Below are 18,989 nucleotides of genomic sequence, written 5' to 3'. Positions count from 1 at the left end.
CTATGACACAGTCCAATCTTGGGTATGGCCTGATCATTGCAATCCTAGTCATAGCTTTTCAGACTCTTGACCCCAGTTCAGGGTCATATTGCTAAGCCTGCTGGTTCCAGGTATCTCTAGATTGCACTTTCCTGCATTCTTCCTTACATCTTGGTCACTGGTGCACTTTTCCAGTTTTTCTGGTTCACCTCTAGTCCACACACTTGAAGACTTTCTTGAGTTGTATTTCTAGGCATGGATTTTCTGGTTGGACATCTTTCTCAGTTCCTGTAATCTTCTAGCTATCCCTTTGGAAGAAACTGGGCTGGAAAAATACACTTATAGTAATTTCTTCTTGTAATTCTTAATCATTATTTAGTCTAACTTTTTTTTTATCATTGTTGGAGTAGTAGTGAGAGAGATTGGCTGTTCTGTTCTCTATTACTGACATTTTAATAACTAACATTAATATCAAGTTTTAAGGATTACAAAATTCTTTACAAATATCTCATTTTATCCTCAAAACAGCCTTGGGAGGGAGATATAATTGTTGTTTTATAGGTGGGGAAACAAAGGCAAATAGATGTTAAGTGACTTGCCCAGGGTCACACAGTTATTAAGTATCTAAGGCTGGATTTGAATTCAGGTCTTACTGAATCCAGGTTTAATGATCTATCTACCGCACTATTTAGCTGCCATACTCTTTAACCAGAAGTCCCTGCTTACTTCACTGTGTAAGCATTTATATAAATATTTCCATCCTCTTTTATATTCTTTGGTTAGTACTTCTTATAGTACAGTAATATTATATTACGTTCATATTCTATGGTTTAGTCATTCTTCAATCAATAGGTATTAATATTTTTTTAGTTTTTTGCTTCTTCAAAAAACACCACTACAAATATTTTGGTTGTATATGAGGTTTTTTGTTTGTTTGATCTTTAGGTTATACACTTAGTAGAAGAATCTTAGGGTCAAAGTTTATGTACATTTTAATTGCCTTCTTTACATAATTCTAAACTGCTATCTAGAATGGAAATCATATATGTATATATATATATATATATATATATATTTAAGTTTCTGAAATTATTTTAAATTTCCTAGATTGAATTAGAGTATTAAAGGACATTTAGACAACACTTAGGAAGCTAGTGCTTTTAGGGCCCAAAGAATATTTGTGTATTTATGTGTGTATGTACATTATATATATGTACATAAAATAAATATATGTGTGCATATGTAATGCAACTGATACATAGCTATCTTTATGGGATTCTAGGTAATACACATACACAAATACACATCTATCTGCTTCATGACTGTATCAATATTTATTAATACAATCAAATGTAGTCAGAAAAATTAAAGCAATTTTCCCTAATAGAAAGTTAGAAACTAATAAAGAGTTTTTAAATGCAAGTTTCCCCCTTTTGGCCCACTCATTGATTCATGTTGTAAATGTCACTAGTGATGACAGCTTATAACATATAACATCCATAGTCAGATAAGATTAGCCAAATGAACTTCCACTCCTATCAGACCTGAGGAATTATTTTCTGGAGGCAAAACTGATGTGAAATACACATTCCAAAGCACCAGGCCTCTAGGGAAAGGCAGTGACGGATTATAAGTGGAGAAGGTTGGGAAGGTCTCTTGACTCTCATGCTCTTGGATTCCATGGGCTCAGTTTTGACTTCTTTCCCCTTGCTGCCCGCCCTACCCAATATAGTAAAAGAGATAAGGACTAAAGAGAGGTGGTGGCCTACCATAAAATGTCCTCTGATTCTGTGGGCTTGGAGGTTAGCCCTTTCTGTATATTTTTACTGTGTAAATAAAAACCAGTTTACATTTCAACTTGAGTTCTAAAGAGATCTGACAGCCACCCTTGGAGGAATGCCATGCACTGAAGTTTCCAGCTTCTACCAGAGTAGAGGAAAGTGATCAAGAAGTTTGTGAGAGTTCCCCAAATTGTACTTTGGCCCTTTATTCCAGGAGAGAGTTTCTGACATAACTGTTACACATGAAATTAGCTAATTAGATTATTAGAATTAGAAATTAGATGTCTAGTTTCTTAGGTTATAACCAATGAGAAAGCAGAAGAGGCAGTAATATTATTATCAAAGAACAGTGGCAGTTGTTAGAGAAAAAAGAAGATAGAAAACTCAAAATGGTGTAGTAGTCAAAGCAAATAAAAGTCAGGGACCATTTACTATACATTCCAACAGTTCCAACGTCTGTAAGAGTCACAGAATCTCAAAATTTGAGAGTTTCAAGGGAACTTAGCAGCTATATAGTTGAACCCACTCGAAAAGATACCCACCAAAGAGTCGTCTCCTTGAACACCTCCAAAGAGGGCAAACCCACCACTTCTTTAAACAGGCCTCTCTACTTTTAGACAACTCTAATTGATGGGAAACTTTTTGATGATTTCAACCTAAATTTGCCTCTGTGAAAATTTTTCCCCATTATTTCTAGTTCAACTCTCTGGGGCCAAACAAGATAGCTGCCCCCCCCCCCCCTCCACCTGAGTCTTCTCATCTCCAAGCCTTCAAATTAGAGATTCAAGGCCCTTCACCATCCTGGTTAACCTCCTTAGGACCCTCATCTGTCCTTCTTAAACATGGTGCCAAGAACTGAGCACAGTGTTCCAAGTGGGCCCTGGAGAGGAAAGAACACAGTGAAACTATCTTTTACCTTCTTATTCCTAGAAACTCTGAGCTTCACAATAAAGTCCAAGATTATGTTGGCTTTTTTTGGCTGCCGTATTACACTGCAGCCTCCTATTAATCTTTCAATCCTCTTGAATTCTCAGTTCTTTTTAGGAACAACTGTTGTCTAACTACGTCTTCTCTCATCTATGAGTAGATCAGAGAATCAGAATCTCAGTGGTAGAAGGGACTTCAGAGTTTATCTAGTCCAACCAAGAATCATCTCTGCAATAATATCTTACGGGTCAGAGAGCCCTTATCTTAAAGATTCTCAGACATGGGGAGAGTACTGTCTTCTGATTCAGTCCTTTAACTTTCAGATAACTCTAGTTTTTAAGAAGATTATTCTCAGAGCAGCTAGGTGGATCAGTGGACAGAAAGTCAGGCCTGGAGATGGGAGGTCCTGGGTTCAAATGTAGCCTCAGATATTTCCTAGCTGTGTGACCTTGGCCAAGTCACTTAACCCCAAATACCTTGCCCTTACCACTCTTCTGCCCTAGAAATACTAATACTTAGAATCAATTCTAAGACAGCAGGTAAGGGTTTAAACTATGTATTATTCTCACCTCAACCCAAAACTCTCTCAACTTTTACCCATTGCTCTTACTTCTTCCTCTGAGGAGAAGCAGAACAAAGTTCATCCTTTTTCACATGAGAGTCCTTCAGGTACCAGAAGGCACCTTTCAACTCCTCCTCATGCTATCTACATAACAGCCACCATCCTTACCTTCTCCCCTCCTCTCGCCTTAACCTTGGACTCCATCCATGAGCCTCTAGGCGGATAGGTGAACTTTCATTTCATGTTACAGAGAACCAGAGCCCGGCTTCTACACCAGTCCCAGACACCTCCACACTATGCTACTGCAACCTGTCCATCTCCTCATTCTCCTCCCCTGTGCAAACTTGAACTTGGCCCCTGGATCGGATAGGTAAACATTTGGCTTTTCTGGCTGGGAACCAGCCCATCATCTCCCTTTCCGCCCATCTCCATAGTAAGTCTGTATGCTGCTGTGGACATATGTGCCCTTCCACTTTATGTGTTGTTTTCCACCATTAGAATGTAAACTTCTTGAGGGCAGAGACTATTTTACTTATTTTCTACCCTCAGATCTTAGCACAGTGCCTGATAAACTCTCTCTCTCTCTCTCTCTCTCTCTCTCTCTGTGTCTCTCTGTCTCTGTGTCTCTCTGTCTCTGTCTCTCTCTGTCTCTGTCTCTCTCTGTCTCTGTCTCTCTCTGTCTCTGTCTCTCTGTCTCTTTCTCTGTCTCTCTCTCTGTCTCTCTGTCTCTCTATCTCTGTTTCTCTCTGTCTCTCTCTGTGTGTGTCTCTCTCTCTGTCTCTCTCTGTCTCTCTCTGTCTCTGTCTCTCTGTCTCTCTGTCTCTCTGTCTCTCTGTCTCTCTCTCTCTCTCTCTCTCTTTCTCTCTCTCTGTGTGTGTGTGTGTGTCTCTCTCTCTTTCCACACACCCCTCTCCTCTCTTTCCATTCCCCCCCAAGGCTTCTTATACTCCCATACTACCATGGAGAAGAAGTTGGAAACAAGGAAATCAGATCACAATGTAGAACTGAAACCCAATGTTAGGTTCGTCCTTCTACTTCCATAACACAAACATCTTTCATCAAATAAAAGTAAAAGGGGGAATGGTTTGGAAACATTCTCTGTCACCTTAGGCTTTCCCATCTCTGTCACATTCTGCTTAAGTATCTCAGGGCAAGTCACAATCTCTCAGTTCTCTAGGCAATTCTCTAAGACTATAAGTGGCAAAAGATATGTCAATCTTCATTAATAGAAGGAGTTTCCTCATATGGGAGTTCCCTAGACCAATAAAATGACAGATCCCTTACCAATTCATATTCTATGTAAGCACCATATTATATCCTTCATTAGTGAGTTTCATTGAGTTACAAAAAGATGTGTTTCTTCAGAGTAGAGTAGTAGAAAGAAGATGGGGATGGGACTCAAGATGAAAACACTCTTAATTCTACCACTAACTCATGGAAACTACACTATGTAACCTTGGTCTAGTCATTTCCCATCTCTGAGTTTTATTTATTTTTTTCATATGTGTAATAAGAAGGTTGGGCCAAATCATTTCTAAGATCCCTTTCAGACCTAGCATTCTATTATTCTTACAATTTTAAAAAATTGCTCCTATCATATTTCTTGAATATATTCTAGCTATTCTTATAGTTTGTCAATAATCCAGCTATGCATTTTAATTTTTATATAATCAAGTCATGAAATCATTAAATCAGCTCAGGGTATCTTGAATTATTCCCTAGATTTCTATTTTTTTTAATTTTAAAAATCCTTACACATCTTGGAGTCAATATTGTATATTGGTTCCAAGATAGAAGAGCGATAAGGGCTAGGCAATGGGGGTTGTGACTTGCCCAGGGTCACCCAGCTAGGAAGTGTCTGAAACCACCAGATTTGAACCTAGGACCTCCCATCTCTAGACATGGCTCTTAATCCACTGAGCTACCCAGCTGCCCTCTCTATTTTCTATTTTTTTTTAAAGTCCTCCATTATAATAATCTTCTTCAACCCTGATTCCTATTGCCTTAATAACACTATTAGTTTTCATTATCCATGCTCATTATTAAATAAAACCTAAAATTATAAATCATCACGCCCACTGAAACAATTTAACAAGATATTTTGTTTCATTTTCTATTATGCTGGCATACACATTAATTAACATCCTAAAAGAAGGAGCAGTCCACCATCCTACCATAAGACATAAGAAATTTAGAGAAAACTAACTTTGAGTTGTCATTGCTGTATTAAGTAATTACTAGATTTTAGTAACCTAAATTTATTTAGTAAATGAAGTTGTTTCATTTCATTAGCTAAATAAAAGACATTATATTTAAGTACTGCAATTAGAAGTCCCTCAATCACAATATGATTTCTAAAATGTAACTTGGAAATTAAAGTGTTATTTAATAATATTATCTTCCTGGCTATCTCCTCTCTCTCTGCTGCCTCCACTCTGCTTATCATCCTCTTCCCTTTCACTCCAACCTTGGACTCCACCTCTGGGTTCCCTGATTCTAATAAACAAGTTTTCCCTTTATCTTGGCTGGAAATAGGCTTCCTGCATCTCCCCATCCACCTCCCATACATGGATGTCCTACCCCTCTTTTAAGTAGATCACTGAAGCCAGGAGCTTTCTTTACTTGTACAATATTTTGCTTTGTCTTTGTTTCTTATATTTGTAAACCCAGTGCTAAGCACTCTGCCTCATACAAAGTGTTCTACCTGTATCACTATTGATTTGTCCACTATGAATAACATCCCTCAAATCAGTTTTGAATACAGTATCTCTTATAATAGTCTATGTGGAAGGACAAACAATACATCCAAGGCTTCTTTCGGGTATATATACCCTTTTTTCCAAAATATGTAGCAAATCTAAGCTCATTAAGGTGGTTGTATCAGTTCAGAATAAGTATCTGTCTCTGCATAAAGTTTTACAACTGAGACTTTCTGGAAGCACACAGAGCAATGATAAATTTAATCTTTCCCAGATTTTCAGCAAACAGAAACTGACAAATGTTATGGTACATACATTTTCCAAATAAATCTTACTTAATTTTTACATTTGTTTGTCCTATTAAAAAAAAAAAACTTAGTGAATTTACAGATCTAGTAAATTGAAGAAGATGAGAGTGGAATAATATATAGAAAACCAGCCTCCAAGTAAGAAAGACTCAAATCCCACCCACACGGTAATCATTTTGTGAGATTATATACAAATAGCTTAGCCTCCTAGTGCCCCAGGCAGCTCTAAGACTATAAAGTAGTTAGGAATTTCTGATTAATATCAGTAGAAGGAGTTTTCACTCAAAGAATTTCCTACATCCATAAATAAGAATTGATTAACTAAAACTTACCATCTTCACTGATTTATATTGCATTCTCATTTATTAAATTATTTCTAAAGACATACATATTAATTTTTCATTTTTATAGAATGTTCTTAATGAGGACAAATCTTTCCTCTATGTTGATTATACATATGTATATATAATATACAAATATTCTACACAAATAGATTTAGAATTATAAAGGCAAAATTCTCAAGAATAGAACAGTATCCCTATTCTCCTAGCCAATCTGGGAATCACTTCTTGCACTTAAGCCCTTTTGTCACAGTTTAGTAAAATTTGGACATGCTAGAAAATGAATAGAGGGCCCAGGGTTACCTATCCATATTTAAGCTGTAATACCCCTTTCTCTGGAACTAGCCCAAACAAGCTTTCAGTGTCCTAAGGCTGAAAAATACCTTTATGATCTCATAAGTGGAAAATAGGCCAAACCTAGATTAAAGGAGCAGACTACTAGGCTCCCTTCCAGTTACTAGGGCAATTTCTTAGGTCACCAAATAAACCTTATCTGTGAATCTTTACTGATGAGGAAATATGTCAATTTTCAGTCTAACCTGGAATTATTCCATAGGGTCTCAGATTTAGAACTAGAGCACCCCGTTTCCAACACCTTCTTCCTCCCACAACCATATTCTCCTCTTCTATATAACAACCTTCTACTCTCATCCTCAAGTTATTTTTAGTCCCAAAGTTACTTGAAGGCTACCAAATTGAGGGCTTCTAGACCTAATCCAAAGGATTTCTTATGAGGGTCAGAAGCAAGCAAAAGTTTGAGTCCTGCCTAAGTAATTTGTTAATTGGATAAAAATATGAAGTCTTAAAATTTACTTTATGTTCTCTCTATTATAAAATACTGTCACGTTTACTTATTAAATTAACCTATGGACTCATAGACTTCTAAGGCAAAGGACCCTCAAGGAGTTTGTAAATTGTTTTCTGGTGATCTGTGAAACTGGATAGGGAGAAAATATTTACCTGTTTATTTTCACTGATCTCAATCTTGTAAAGGGCAAAATTAGGGGTTATTGACTGAATATATTATACTAGTAGTCGCCAGGGATTAATTCAATCCTAATAAATTACTCAAGTCAGTTTGGGATTTTTATGGTGGTTTTAATTACAATAGAAGGAAGAAATTAAGAAGAGAGAGAGGAAAGGGAAATTGTACTGCTCTGGCAAGCTAGATAGGAGTTGGAGGTCAAGGAAAGAAGGAAAGGAAGAAAGGAGGAAAGGAGGAATCAGTCATCTCACCAACGATGCTCTGGGAAGACGCCTCACCTAATCCATGCTACAGAGCTTCTTCCAGTAACAGGCAAGGCACAAACAACAAACCACCAAGAAACCAAGCACGCCGCCACCAGCTCCCCACATTGCTGAGCCCATCGTCTCTGCAAAGAGAGAGCAAGAGAGTCAGCAAAAGGAAGTGACGTGAAGACCATTCTTAATGTTACTTCCTGCATCTCACATGCACCAGTGGTAGCTTAAGCTTGACTTAGGACAGACTAGGGGGTCTTTCAGTTTCTTATTTGTCACTTGCTAGCACATGTTGGTCATAGGCCATCCTCCTCAACACTTAATCCTTAAGTGGGGGGTGCACATTCCTTGGTTGCTAAAATTCTAAAGACTAAGCAGAATGGAGAAAATCTAAAATTCACAAACTGAAATTTAACATTTCCTTCAATTATCTAAAAATATTCTGAGAAAGAATCCAAAGGTTGGACCAGATGGTCAAAGAGGTCTGGAACATAATTAAGAATTCCTAATCTAGAGAAAGGCTCTTAGCATGCTGGATGGACCTCCTTTATAAAAGGAAAACATGAAGAAGAGTCACAGGTGGCCAGACATGATTTGTATCACTGAACACAGTACTCACATTAAAATATCAAAGTATATATTACATATATAAATTTATACTAGATTGCTTGCTGTCTCAGAGAGGGAGGAGGGGAGGAGAGAAGGCAAGAATTTGACTCAAACTTTTAAAAAAATGAAAGTTAAAAATGTTTTTTTCATATAATTGAGGAATAAAATAAAGTATTATTAAAATAACTAACAAAGTATAGTATAAACTACATCCAATTATGTATAATACTGAGTGCATCGTGGACAAGTAATAATACTACCTTGTATTATAATCATTTGTGCATTTATCTTATCTCCCTTCCTCTACTTTCATAAGGTCCAGGATTTCAAGGAATTGAGATAGAACCTGAACCTATGATTTCATTGGTACAGAGAACCTCCAGATGAAGAAACTCCCACTAGCAAAGCAGGTTGGCACCTTCAAATTTTAATGTGTCATTTAGAACTCTGTTTTAAGGGACTTTCCCAAATCACAGATCCAAGAATCCTAAGTCTTCATGGCTTAATTTTGGCACCCACTATACTACTTCCATGACAATTAGGGCTGTGTATCATTTGTATATCTCCCTCTATACTTAGCTTATGGTTGACATTAAATATATTGCTTGACAGGAGAACATTGTATACAGTAACAGAAATATTATATAATGATCAACTGTAAAGGACTAAACCTTTATCAACAAAGAAAGTTTCAAAGCTATCATCTACAAGGGCGCCATGATAAATGGTATTCAGAACCAAAGAAACTCTTGGAGCCTGATTTCAGAACAACTCATGCCATCTTCCATTTTATTTCCTTAATGAATTTTTTATTGTATATGTAATATGTATCTTTTATTATGGCATGAGCAATATGGAAAGATGTATTATATGAAAATACTGGTATAACCTATATCAGACTATTTACTACTTGGTAATTATAGGAGAGAGAGTCTGACATTAAAATATCAGAAAACAATTGTCAAAAATTATTTCTTACATGTAATTTTTAAAAAGTAAAAAGTAAAATTTCAAAAAAATATCTCTCTTGAATAAATAGTTGCTGACATCATATAGTATTTTGCAGTTTTAAAAAGTATTGTGTATACAAAAAGATAAGTATGTATATGTTCCTCTCAATAACTCTGGATTGACATTGCAGATATCTGCAGATATTATTATCCCTGTTTTACAGCAAAGGAAACTAAGGCTCAAAGCAAGGCAAGTAGCTTATCCACTATTACCAAGCTAATAAGTGTCAGAGGAGGGATTTAAAACTAGACACCTATCCACTTCGAATCCAATCATTTTTCCTTTATTGCACTACTTTTCAATTTGACCTCAGACATTTCCCAGCTGCATGACCCTACACAAAGTCACTCAACCCTCATTGCATAACCCTTATTGCTCTTCTGCCTTGGAACCAGTACACAGTATTGATTCTAATATGGGAAGGTTTTTTTTTTTTTTTAAGACTAATATGTAAAATTGTTTTACATAATTGCATAAATAAAATCTATCAGACTGCTTACCATCTTTGGGAAGGGGGGAGGGTAGAGGGAGGAGAGAAGAGAAGGTAAGAAGAGAGGGAGAGAATTTGGGACTCAAAAAAAATTTTTTTAAACTGAATAAGGGGGAGGTTGGCTGGCTCAATGGATTGAGAGATGGGAGGTCCTAGGTTGAAATCTGGCCTCAGACACTTCCTGGCTGTGGGACCCTGGGCAAGTCCCTTAACCCCCATTGCCTAGACCTTACTGCTCTTCTGCCTTGGAACCAATTGGTTCCAAGATGGAGGGTAAGGGTTTAAAAAAATGACTCTCAAAAAATGTGTATCCCCAGGAATATTTATTGGGATAAGTGGCATGGTAGATACTTATTCCTTTGCATTATCAATAGCTAAATATTTGCTTTAAGAGACTTGTTTTTCTTCTATTTAAATTGAGGGAGAAGTGGGAAGAAAAGAAATTTTTTTCACTAAATTTTTTATTTAATTTTTAAATGGACATTTTTATGATATGTTATAAATTACAGAGCACTTTACACATATTCACTACAGATATTATTCTCATTCTACATATGATGAAATGGAGAATCAGAGAGATTAAGTGATATTCAGAGTCCTACCAATAAGTGTTAGAAGTAGGATTTGAGGCCAATTTTCTCCTACCTACACATCCATCCCTCTTTCCACCATACCACATTGCTTCTCTCTGCTTAAGACCAACAAGACTGGTATATTTCAGCAGGCCACATAAAGTATTTCAATGACAACAAAAATCTTGTCATAACACATACGTTCTGTGCCTAAAGGACAGGAAGAACATATTGTCTGCGTACATGGGGCAACAATCAAACAGTTTTTAAATCTCACTAAGAATTGCCATCAAAGTTACAGATCAAGGCAACATTCTGACAAAGACCTGTACCTTGGGCCAGTTGGGCTGGAGAGTGCACATGGCTTCTCTACCTCCATCTTGTGTATGTGTCTGGTACAGCACCTCCAAATGCTTCAATTACTTCCCAGAGAAAAAATACACTGACATTCTATTTGCTTTGTGTTAGTTCATTCTCTTGCCTATCAGTAGGGTTTTTGTTCTTCTGGGATCAGTGTAAAGGTAACAAATATGCCTTACTTTTTTTCCTCTGGGTTGACTTGAAGAAAGCATAAAATTATTTTAATAACCCTATTTCCCCCCCTGAAACAAAGGCCTTTGAAACAGAATTGCTTTGGGGGCAACTAGGTGGCTCAGTGGATTGAAAGCCAGGCCTAGAGATGGGAGGTCCTGGGTTCAAATGTGACCTCAGATACTTCCTAGCTGTGTGATCCCAGGCAAATCTTTTCACCCCAATTGCCTAGCCTTTACCTTTCTTCTGCCTTAGAATTGGTACTTATTATTGATTCTAAGACAGAAGGTAAGGGTTCTAAAAATTAGAATTGCTTTTTAGAAACTTTCTTAAAAGCAAGTTACAGTGGCAATCAATATGTTTTAAACTGTATGTCCCTGGTTGACTTTCCTGTGTGGACAGAGAATACATTAAGGAAAATCTTAATCCCTGTCCATGTCCCAAAAAATGAACAAAAGATGTAGATACTAAAGAAACTGCAAGAGATGTCAGAATAGAATTCCTCATCTTCTTTTTTTTCTGAAGAATGGGTATATAATAATATCTTCACAGTTTTTGTGAGGATCAAGAGAAAGAATATATGTAAAGCAATTTGCAAGCCTTAAAGGATTTCACAATGCTAACTATTACTATTATAAAATTATAATGACCTTTGGTGCCCAATGCTTGGTCAGTTAGTCAAGAAATAGTTATTAATTCATATCCAAAGAAAACATAGAGAAGATTATGAAGAAAGAAATAGATAATTTTGGTTATGTTAAAAAGATTTTGTGCAAACAAAACCAATGCAATCAAGATCAGAAGAGAAACAAACTGGGGGAAATTTATTATAGCAATTATCTGACAAAGGCTTCATTTCTTAAACATATAGAGAACTGAGTCAAACTCATATGAATATAAAGCATTCCCAAACTAACTAATGGTCAAAGGACACGAAGGTTATGAACATACAGTTCTCAGAGGAAGAAATTAAAACTATCTATAGTCATATTAAAATATTCCAAAACATTATTAATTAGAAAATGCAAATTAAAATAATCTTCACACCTATCAGACTGGCTAATATGACAAAAAAGGAAAACAATGAATGTTGGAGGAGATGTGGAAAACTTGGGACACTAAAACACTGTTGATGGAGCCATGAAGTGATACAACCATTCTGGAGAACTATCTGGAACCACGTCCAAAGGGCCAAAAACTGCATACGCTTTGATACTACAATCCCATTACTAGGTCTATATCCCAAGTAGATCAAAAATAGGGAAAGGGAAGCTACTTATTTTTTTAAAATTGCAGCAGCTCTTTTTTGTGATGGCAAAGAACTAGAAACTGAAGGCATCATTTGGGGGAATGACTGAACAAATTGTGGTATATGCGTGTAATGGAATACTATTGTGCCCTAAGAAATGACAAGCAAGATGATCACAAAAAAATCTGGAAAGACTTATATCAAGTAATACAAAGTGAAGTGAACCAAGAGAACACTGATAACATATAATGGTCAACTGTGAATGACTTAATTATTATCAGCAAAGCAAAAGATCCAGGATAACTTCAAAGAACTGATGATGAAAAACACTATCAACTGCCATTGAAGGAACTCATGGAGTCTGAATATAAATCAAAGCATATCATTCTTCACTTTATTTCCTCCATACATTTTTCTCTAAGTTATATGTGTCTTCTTTCACAACATGACAAACACGAAAATGTATTGTATGATAACCTGTATAATCTCTATCACATTACCTGCCATCTTGAGTAGGAGGGATGGGTAAGAGGGAGGGAGAGAACATGGTTTGCAAATGTCAGAAAATGACTATTAAAATTGTATTTATAGGTTCAAATATGGCCTCAGACACTTTCCAGTTGTGTGACCCTGGGCAAGTCACTTGACCCCCATTGCCTAGCCCTTACCACTCTTCTGCCTTGGAACCAATACACAGTATTGATTCCAAGACGGAAGGTAAGGGTTTTTTTTTTTTTATTTACATGTAATAAGGAAAAAAAACTGAAATAATAAAGGAGATTGTTATTCCATGATTACTACCTGCCAGGTAGCTAGGAGACTCAGTAGATAGAGTACCAAAACTGAAATCAGAAAGACCTGAATTCAAATCTAACCTAAGACACTTAATAACTGTATGACCCTTGGTAACTCACTTCACCACTGTTTGTCTTAATCTACTGGAGAAGGAAATAGCAAACAGCTCTAGTGTCTTTGCCAAGAAAAGCCCATGAACAGTATTGGTATTCTCCAGCCCATGGGATCACAAAAGCTGGATACAACTAAACAACAACACTGCTGGTCCAGCAATGTGCTAAACACTACAAATATGAAAAGAAGCAAAAGACATTCCCTGTCCTCAAGGAGCTCACAATCAATGTAGGAGACAACAAGCAAATATATACAAGCTATTTACTGGATAAATATGACATAACTAAGAGAGGAAAGGCACAAGGATTAAGACAGATTGGGAAATTATTTTTCTAGAACATGGAATTTTAATTGGGACTTAATGGAAGCCAGGAGGAATAAATAGGAAGGAGGGGATTCCAAGCATGAGGGACAGAGCCAAGAAATGGAGTGGGTTTTTGGTTTGGTGTGTTTTTTTGTTTTTTCTTTGGAACAGCTAAGAGGCCAGTGTTACTATATAGAGGAATCCATGGCAGAGAATAAGGTGTAAGGAGACTGCAAAGGTCTGAGGGACTCAGTTACAAAAGACTTTGACTGCCACGTAGAGGATTTTGTATTTTATCCTAGATATGATAGGGAGCTATTGAGAATTTATGTTGGGGAGACTGGATGTAGGGGAAGGTAATATGGTCGGATCTACACATTAGGAAAATCTCTGTGGTGGCTGAACAGAATATAGACTAGGGAGAGCCTTGAGGCAGGCAGACTCAGCGACAGTCTACTACGAATAACCCAAGTGTGAGATGATGAAGGCCTGAACCAGAGTGATGGCAGTGTCAGAAGAGAGAAGGGGGAATTTTTGAGAAATGTTGGAAAGGCAGAATTGATCAGTCTTGGTAGCAAATTGGATAAGGAGGGTGAGAGATAGTGAGGAAGTCTCCTGGGTTTCCAGCCTGGGGGACTGCAAGTATGATGTTGTCCTGCAGGTGATGGAAAAAGGCTTAGGGGGAAAAATAGCAAGTTCAATTCAGAAAGGTAACAAACAGTTCATGACTAGGTTGAGTTTAAGGTGTCTACTGGACATTCAGTTCAAAATATCCAAAAGGAAGTTGGAGAATGTGAGTTTGGAGGTCTTTATAGAGGTGAAGACAGGATAAAAAGATTTAAGAATCCTCAACATAGGAACTAAGAGAACCCTATTACATATTATATATTACACTTACAGATAATATATACCCATTATCCATAATATAGTTTTCTAGATGTTAACTAACCAGTCCTGATTTATATAAAGTGCATACACTTTGTTGATGAGTAGGACGCTTCTGTTGTTCACTGTGAACACCCAGATAGCTTGCACTTCCCTTAAAGTGGCTATCAGCTCCTTTTACAAGCACAAAAGCTCACAAGACCCAAAGCATGAACAATTTTGTTTACAAGTTAAAAGAAAAGCAAGATTGACTACTGAGCTGTTAGGTAGTTACTCTACCCAGCAGTAAACACTCATTTCCCAGAAACTATACAGTTTCTATGACTCAGCATTGCCTTGTGTGGGGCTTCATTTTAGGGAAGTTAGGGGTGGTTTCAGAAAATAATGTCCTCTCCACAGCTACTCTGCCATGTCACATGGTTTGCCTCCTATTGCCTCCTCCCGTTATTGTTTCTCATTTGTGCTCCAGGCTACTGTTATTCTCATGTGCTTCTGTTGGATATTGTTGGTTCTCTCACCACTACTAATGTTCTCCACAGATCCTCCTAGCATCCCAGATCTACTTGCCCAAATCTACTTTGCTCCCTGTGGAAAAATGCCTCCTTGGTACCCTTTCACGTCCCCTTGCTTAGATTTCCTCCCACTTCACTATAGTCCAATAATTCTGCAGTAGTTCCTAACCTTTATCCACCTGCTCTGTCTGCCACCCTTAATAGTTCAGCTCTCCTCTAGAAGACGGGGCTCATCCCTACTGCTAATCAAGTCTACTTTTTCCTCCTGGCAATTCAGCTTTCCTCCAAATGAAGAAAATCATCCATCTTTCCCAAAGAATAGATCACTAACCTGGCCCAAATGGAGCCAATTCCCAAGAGAGTTTTACAGATAAAAATAAATCTCTATTAGTCTTGTGTCTTTTTTTCTCAACATGGTCCCTGTAGCCCTAAAAGTCTCACATGATTTATGGGGATGGTGCAGTAAAATATGTGAACTCTTTCTTGTACTGTTCATATGAGCCACTATCTTAAATCCTCTAAAGAGGATTATGATAAGTCAGCTCTGTTCCTTTCTTTTTCTCCCACCTGGAATTCCCAGCTCTGCAGTACACTCTCCCTTGTGTCAGTAACCCCCATTGAGTCTTTGAATTTAGGGGGATATCTTTGGGTTTCTGATTCTTCTTCCATACTCTGACTTTCCCCCTTGGGCATCTTGGTGAGAGCTTCATCTGAAAGAGTTCAAAAAGGGAAAAGGCAGGAAGGTTTGTAGTCCTTGATTTATATCCAGTGGAATGATGCAATTAACAGTTTTTCAAAGTACCAGAGGAAAAACGATTCCTGAGGAAGTACTCTGCAAAGTTGCTAAAGAAATGTTAAATAACAATGTATAATACAGGGGAATATTAGGTGATATGAGGTGGGAGAGAGAGAATGGAGTCCTCTCCCCTTCAAGGCAAGGCAAAGGAGGGGTATCTGTTATTAAGTTTGGCCAGGAGAAAGAGGGTGAGTCTATTATTTTCTCCCCCTTCAGCTTTCCTGGTGATGGTCCCTCACTGAACCTGCCTTGTTACTCCCCACAGCTAAGCTACTTCTACCCAGCAAAGCTCTTTTTTAGGGGGAGAAAGATCACCTCACTCCCCGCTCAGTTGTAACTACCCTTTACTTAGTCTTTAGCAAGTTGTAGTTGATAACAAAATTTATTCCAGTATAACAGGAAAAACAGGATGAAATTGGGAAAGGCTGGTAGATTGAGGGAAAAGGGAAGAGGAAGGAGGAGACCCTAGCTGTATAGACCCTTCCCCCCAAAGTTGAGGTGACTTGGGCTTAATGGCCTCCAAGTCCCTGAGGGTTCAGAGGGATGAACCCTGGCTTTAGCCCTGCCCAGCAGGTGCTTCAGTTCAGGTATGAGGAGATTGTAATGATTCTTCTTGTGGACTTTTTCAGTCTTTGTCCACTTGTTGGGGTTTGGGGAGGATAGTGATCAGGTTTAAGGAAGGAAAGGTTTCTTGGGGATCAAGACACAGCCAAAACTGGACCTTCACCTTAGCTGTCTCAGAGCCAGAGAGACAGACCCCCCAACTGCCAACTCTCTGGGTTCCTTTTCTCAGGATTCCAAACCTTCTCAGCCCATCCCCCCTGCTGCTGGAATCTTTGCAGCCACTCCAGGCCTTTATCCATTTCCAAAAAGTCTCTGGGTTTTCTTCTCTCACACATCTCCCTGTTTTGTCTTGTCTGCGTGGTGTCATCTTGATCCCATGCCAACTACTTACCTTAATTCTATTCCTATGCTAATCTATCTATTCTATTTGCTATTCCCATCTAATATTCCCCCCACCCAAAAAAATAAGAAATCTTAGCCTAACCTAATCTATGAGATATACTTGAACCATTCCTAAGCTAAAATCTGGATTATGGGAAAATGGGTGTGGGTTGGGTATGTGGCATAAGGGTTTTTATACAATAAAAATTTTCCTCTCATATTAAACAATTTTTATAACATTACGTACAATGCTTATCTTTATGCAAAACAATGTCATATGCAACTATTAAATAACTGAAACTTTCCTATACCTTCTCTCTCGAATGTTCATTTACAATGTAATACTTTCTATAACTTCTAGATATATGCTGTTCCTATGATTTATTCTGTTCCTAATGCTACCTCTCTATGTTTCCACATTTCCCTTTTCTCCCTAACTATTCTCTCTCTGTCTGTTACGGGTTAATATATTAGTCCTATACTAACTTAAGTCAGTTTATTAGCCCATTAGTACTCTACATATGTGCACAAATGTCCCCTATACAAATATTACATATGGTGCATACATATTACATATATATACATAGGCTTTGTTTTAAAGTCATCCGGACAGAAAAGTTATTATCCTTTTTTGCTTGTATGAGTTCTACCAGAGACTTATTTACAAATGTACAATTTTTCATGGTCTGTTCTTATTTACAAAGCAGTCCCTAAGGCCAGTGTGATTTTTGTGTTTGTGAACTAAGTATGTAGTGTGAATGCATATACTTACTTCTCATGTTGCCTGATGGGTTAGATCATCTTTTGCCTTCTTGTGCCAGGTTTTATGTGCATGTGCATGTAATTCCCTATGTGTGGTATTAATGTGGACAACGATTAATCTTACGTGACCCTTTAATGGAAGTTCGTTTTCCATGATGTCCTTGATCGAAAGTCCTCTTTCTGTAGTCAGAGTTCATTTGCAGTCTTTGGTGTTGACTGGAGTTCTCTCAGGTCCTGAGATCTTCTCCTTTACTGTTGCCCTTCTTGTCGGTTGTTTCACTTGTCAATCTTTCTCCTCTGGTTACTGGAACATACAGGATCATGCACGTGGGTAAGAATGTTTTGCCATGGTGTGCATGTATGTAAGAATGATTTTGTACTGGTTGTGTGCCAGTGAGCATTTTTGTGAAGATTGTCTGTGTTTCAGAGACTGATACACTGTGGTACAATCGAATGTAATGGACTTCTCCATTAGTGGCAATGCAGTGTTCCAGAACAACCCAGAGGGATCTAAGAGAAAGAGCACTATCCACCTTCAGAGGAAAAACTATGGGAGTAAAAACACCGAAGAAAAACAACTGCTTGATTACAGGGTTCGAGGGGATATGATTGGAGATGTAGACTCTGGGTGAACATCCCAGTGCAAACATCAACAACATGGAAATGGGTTCTGATCAAGAGCACATGTAATACCTAGCAGAATTGTGCGTTGGCTATGGGAAGAGTGGGGTAAGGGAGGGAGGGAAAGAATATGATTCTTTTAATCAAGGAATAATGTTTTGAATTGACTAAATAATAAAAAAAATTAAAATTAAAAATAAAGGCAAAAATAGGGGGTGGAGGTGGCAGCTGGGTAGCTCAGTGGATTGAGCCAGACCTAGAGATGGGAGGTCCTAGGTTCAAATCTGGCCTCAGACACTTCCTAGCTCTGTGACCCTGTGCAAGTCACTTAACCCCAATTGCCTAGCCCTTACCACTCTTCTGCCTTGGAGCCAGTACACAGTATTGATTCTGAAGTAGATGGTAAGCAACTTTTTAAAAATAAAGGTAATAGGGGAAAGCTTGATAGTGCAGGGGATTGAGAGCCAGACTTAGAGATGAGGGTCCTGGGTTCAAATATGTCCTCAGATATTTACTAGCAGTGTGACCCTGCACAATTCATTTAATTGCCTAGCCTTTACCACTCTTCTGCCTTGGAACCAGTACCTAGTACTGATTCTAAAACAGTCTAAAACAGAAGGTAAGGGGGTTTGTTGTTGTTGTTTTAAATAAAGACAATGCTGAATAGTGAGATGGAGTGCTAGCCAGGGAGTCACAAGACCTGAGTTAGTTGAAATGCTTACTAGCTTTCTGATCATGGACAAGGTCCATGTAACTTTGCTTTGTTTTAGTACCACACCTATAAAATAGGAATAACAATGCTTGCACTGTTTACTTAGGAGTTGTGAGGAAAACTTTCAAGCACTACAAGTATTAGTTATTATAAAAAAATATGGAATTAGAAAATAAAGATTAGCTAGGGAATCAATAAAAGTGTCACAATTTACAAATGCACTCCAGACCCAGCCTCCTTTTCCT

The sequence above is a fragment of the Monodelphis domestica genome, chromosome 7 (assembly GCF_027887165.1).
Source record: "Monodelphis domestica isolate mMonDom1 chromosome 7, mMonDom1.pri, whole genome shotgun sequence".
Taxonomy (NCBI): domain Eukaryota; kingdom Metazoa; phylum Chordata; class Mammalia; order Didelphimorphia; family Didelphidae; genus Monodelphis; species Monodelphis domestica.
The sequence above is the reverse complement of the archived record's forward strand: the minus strand, read 5'-3'. Positions refer to the sequence as shown.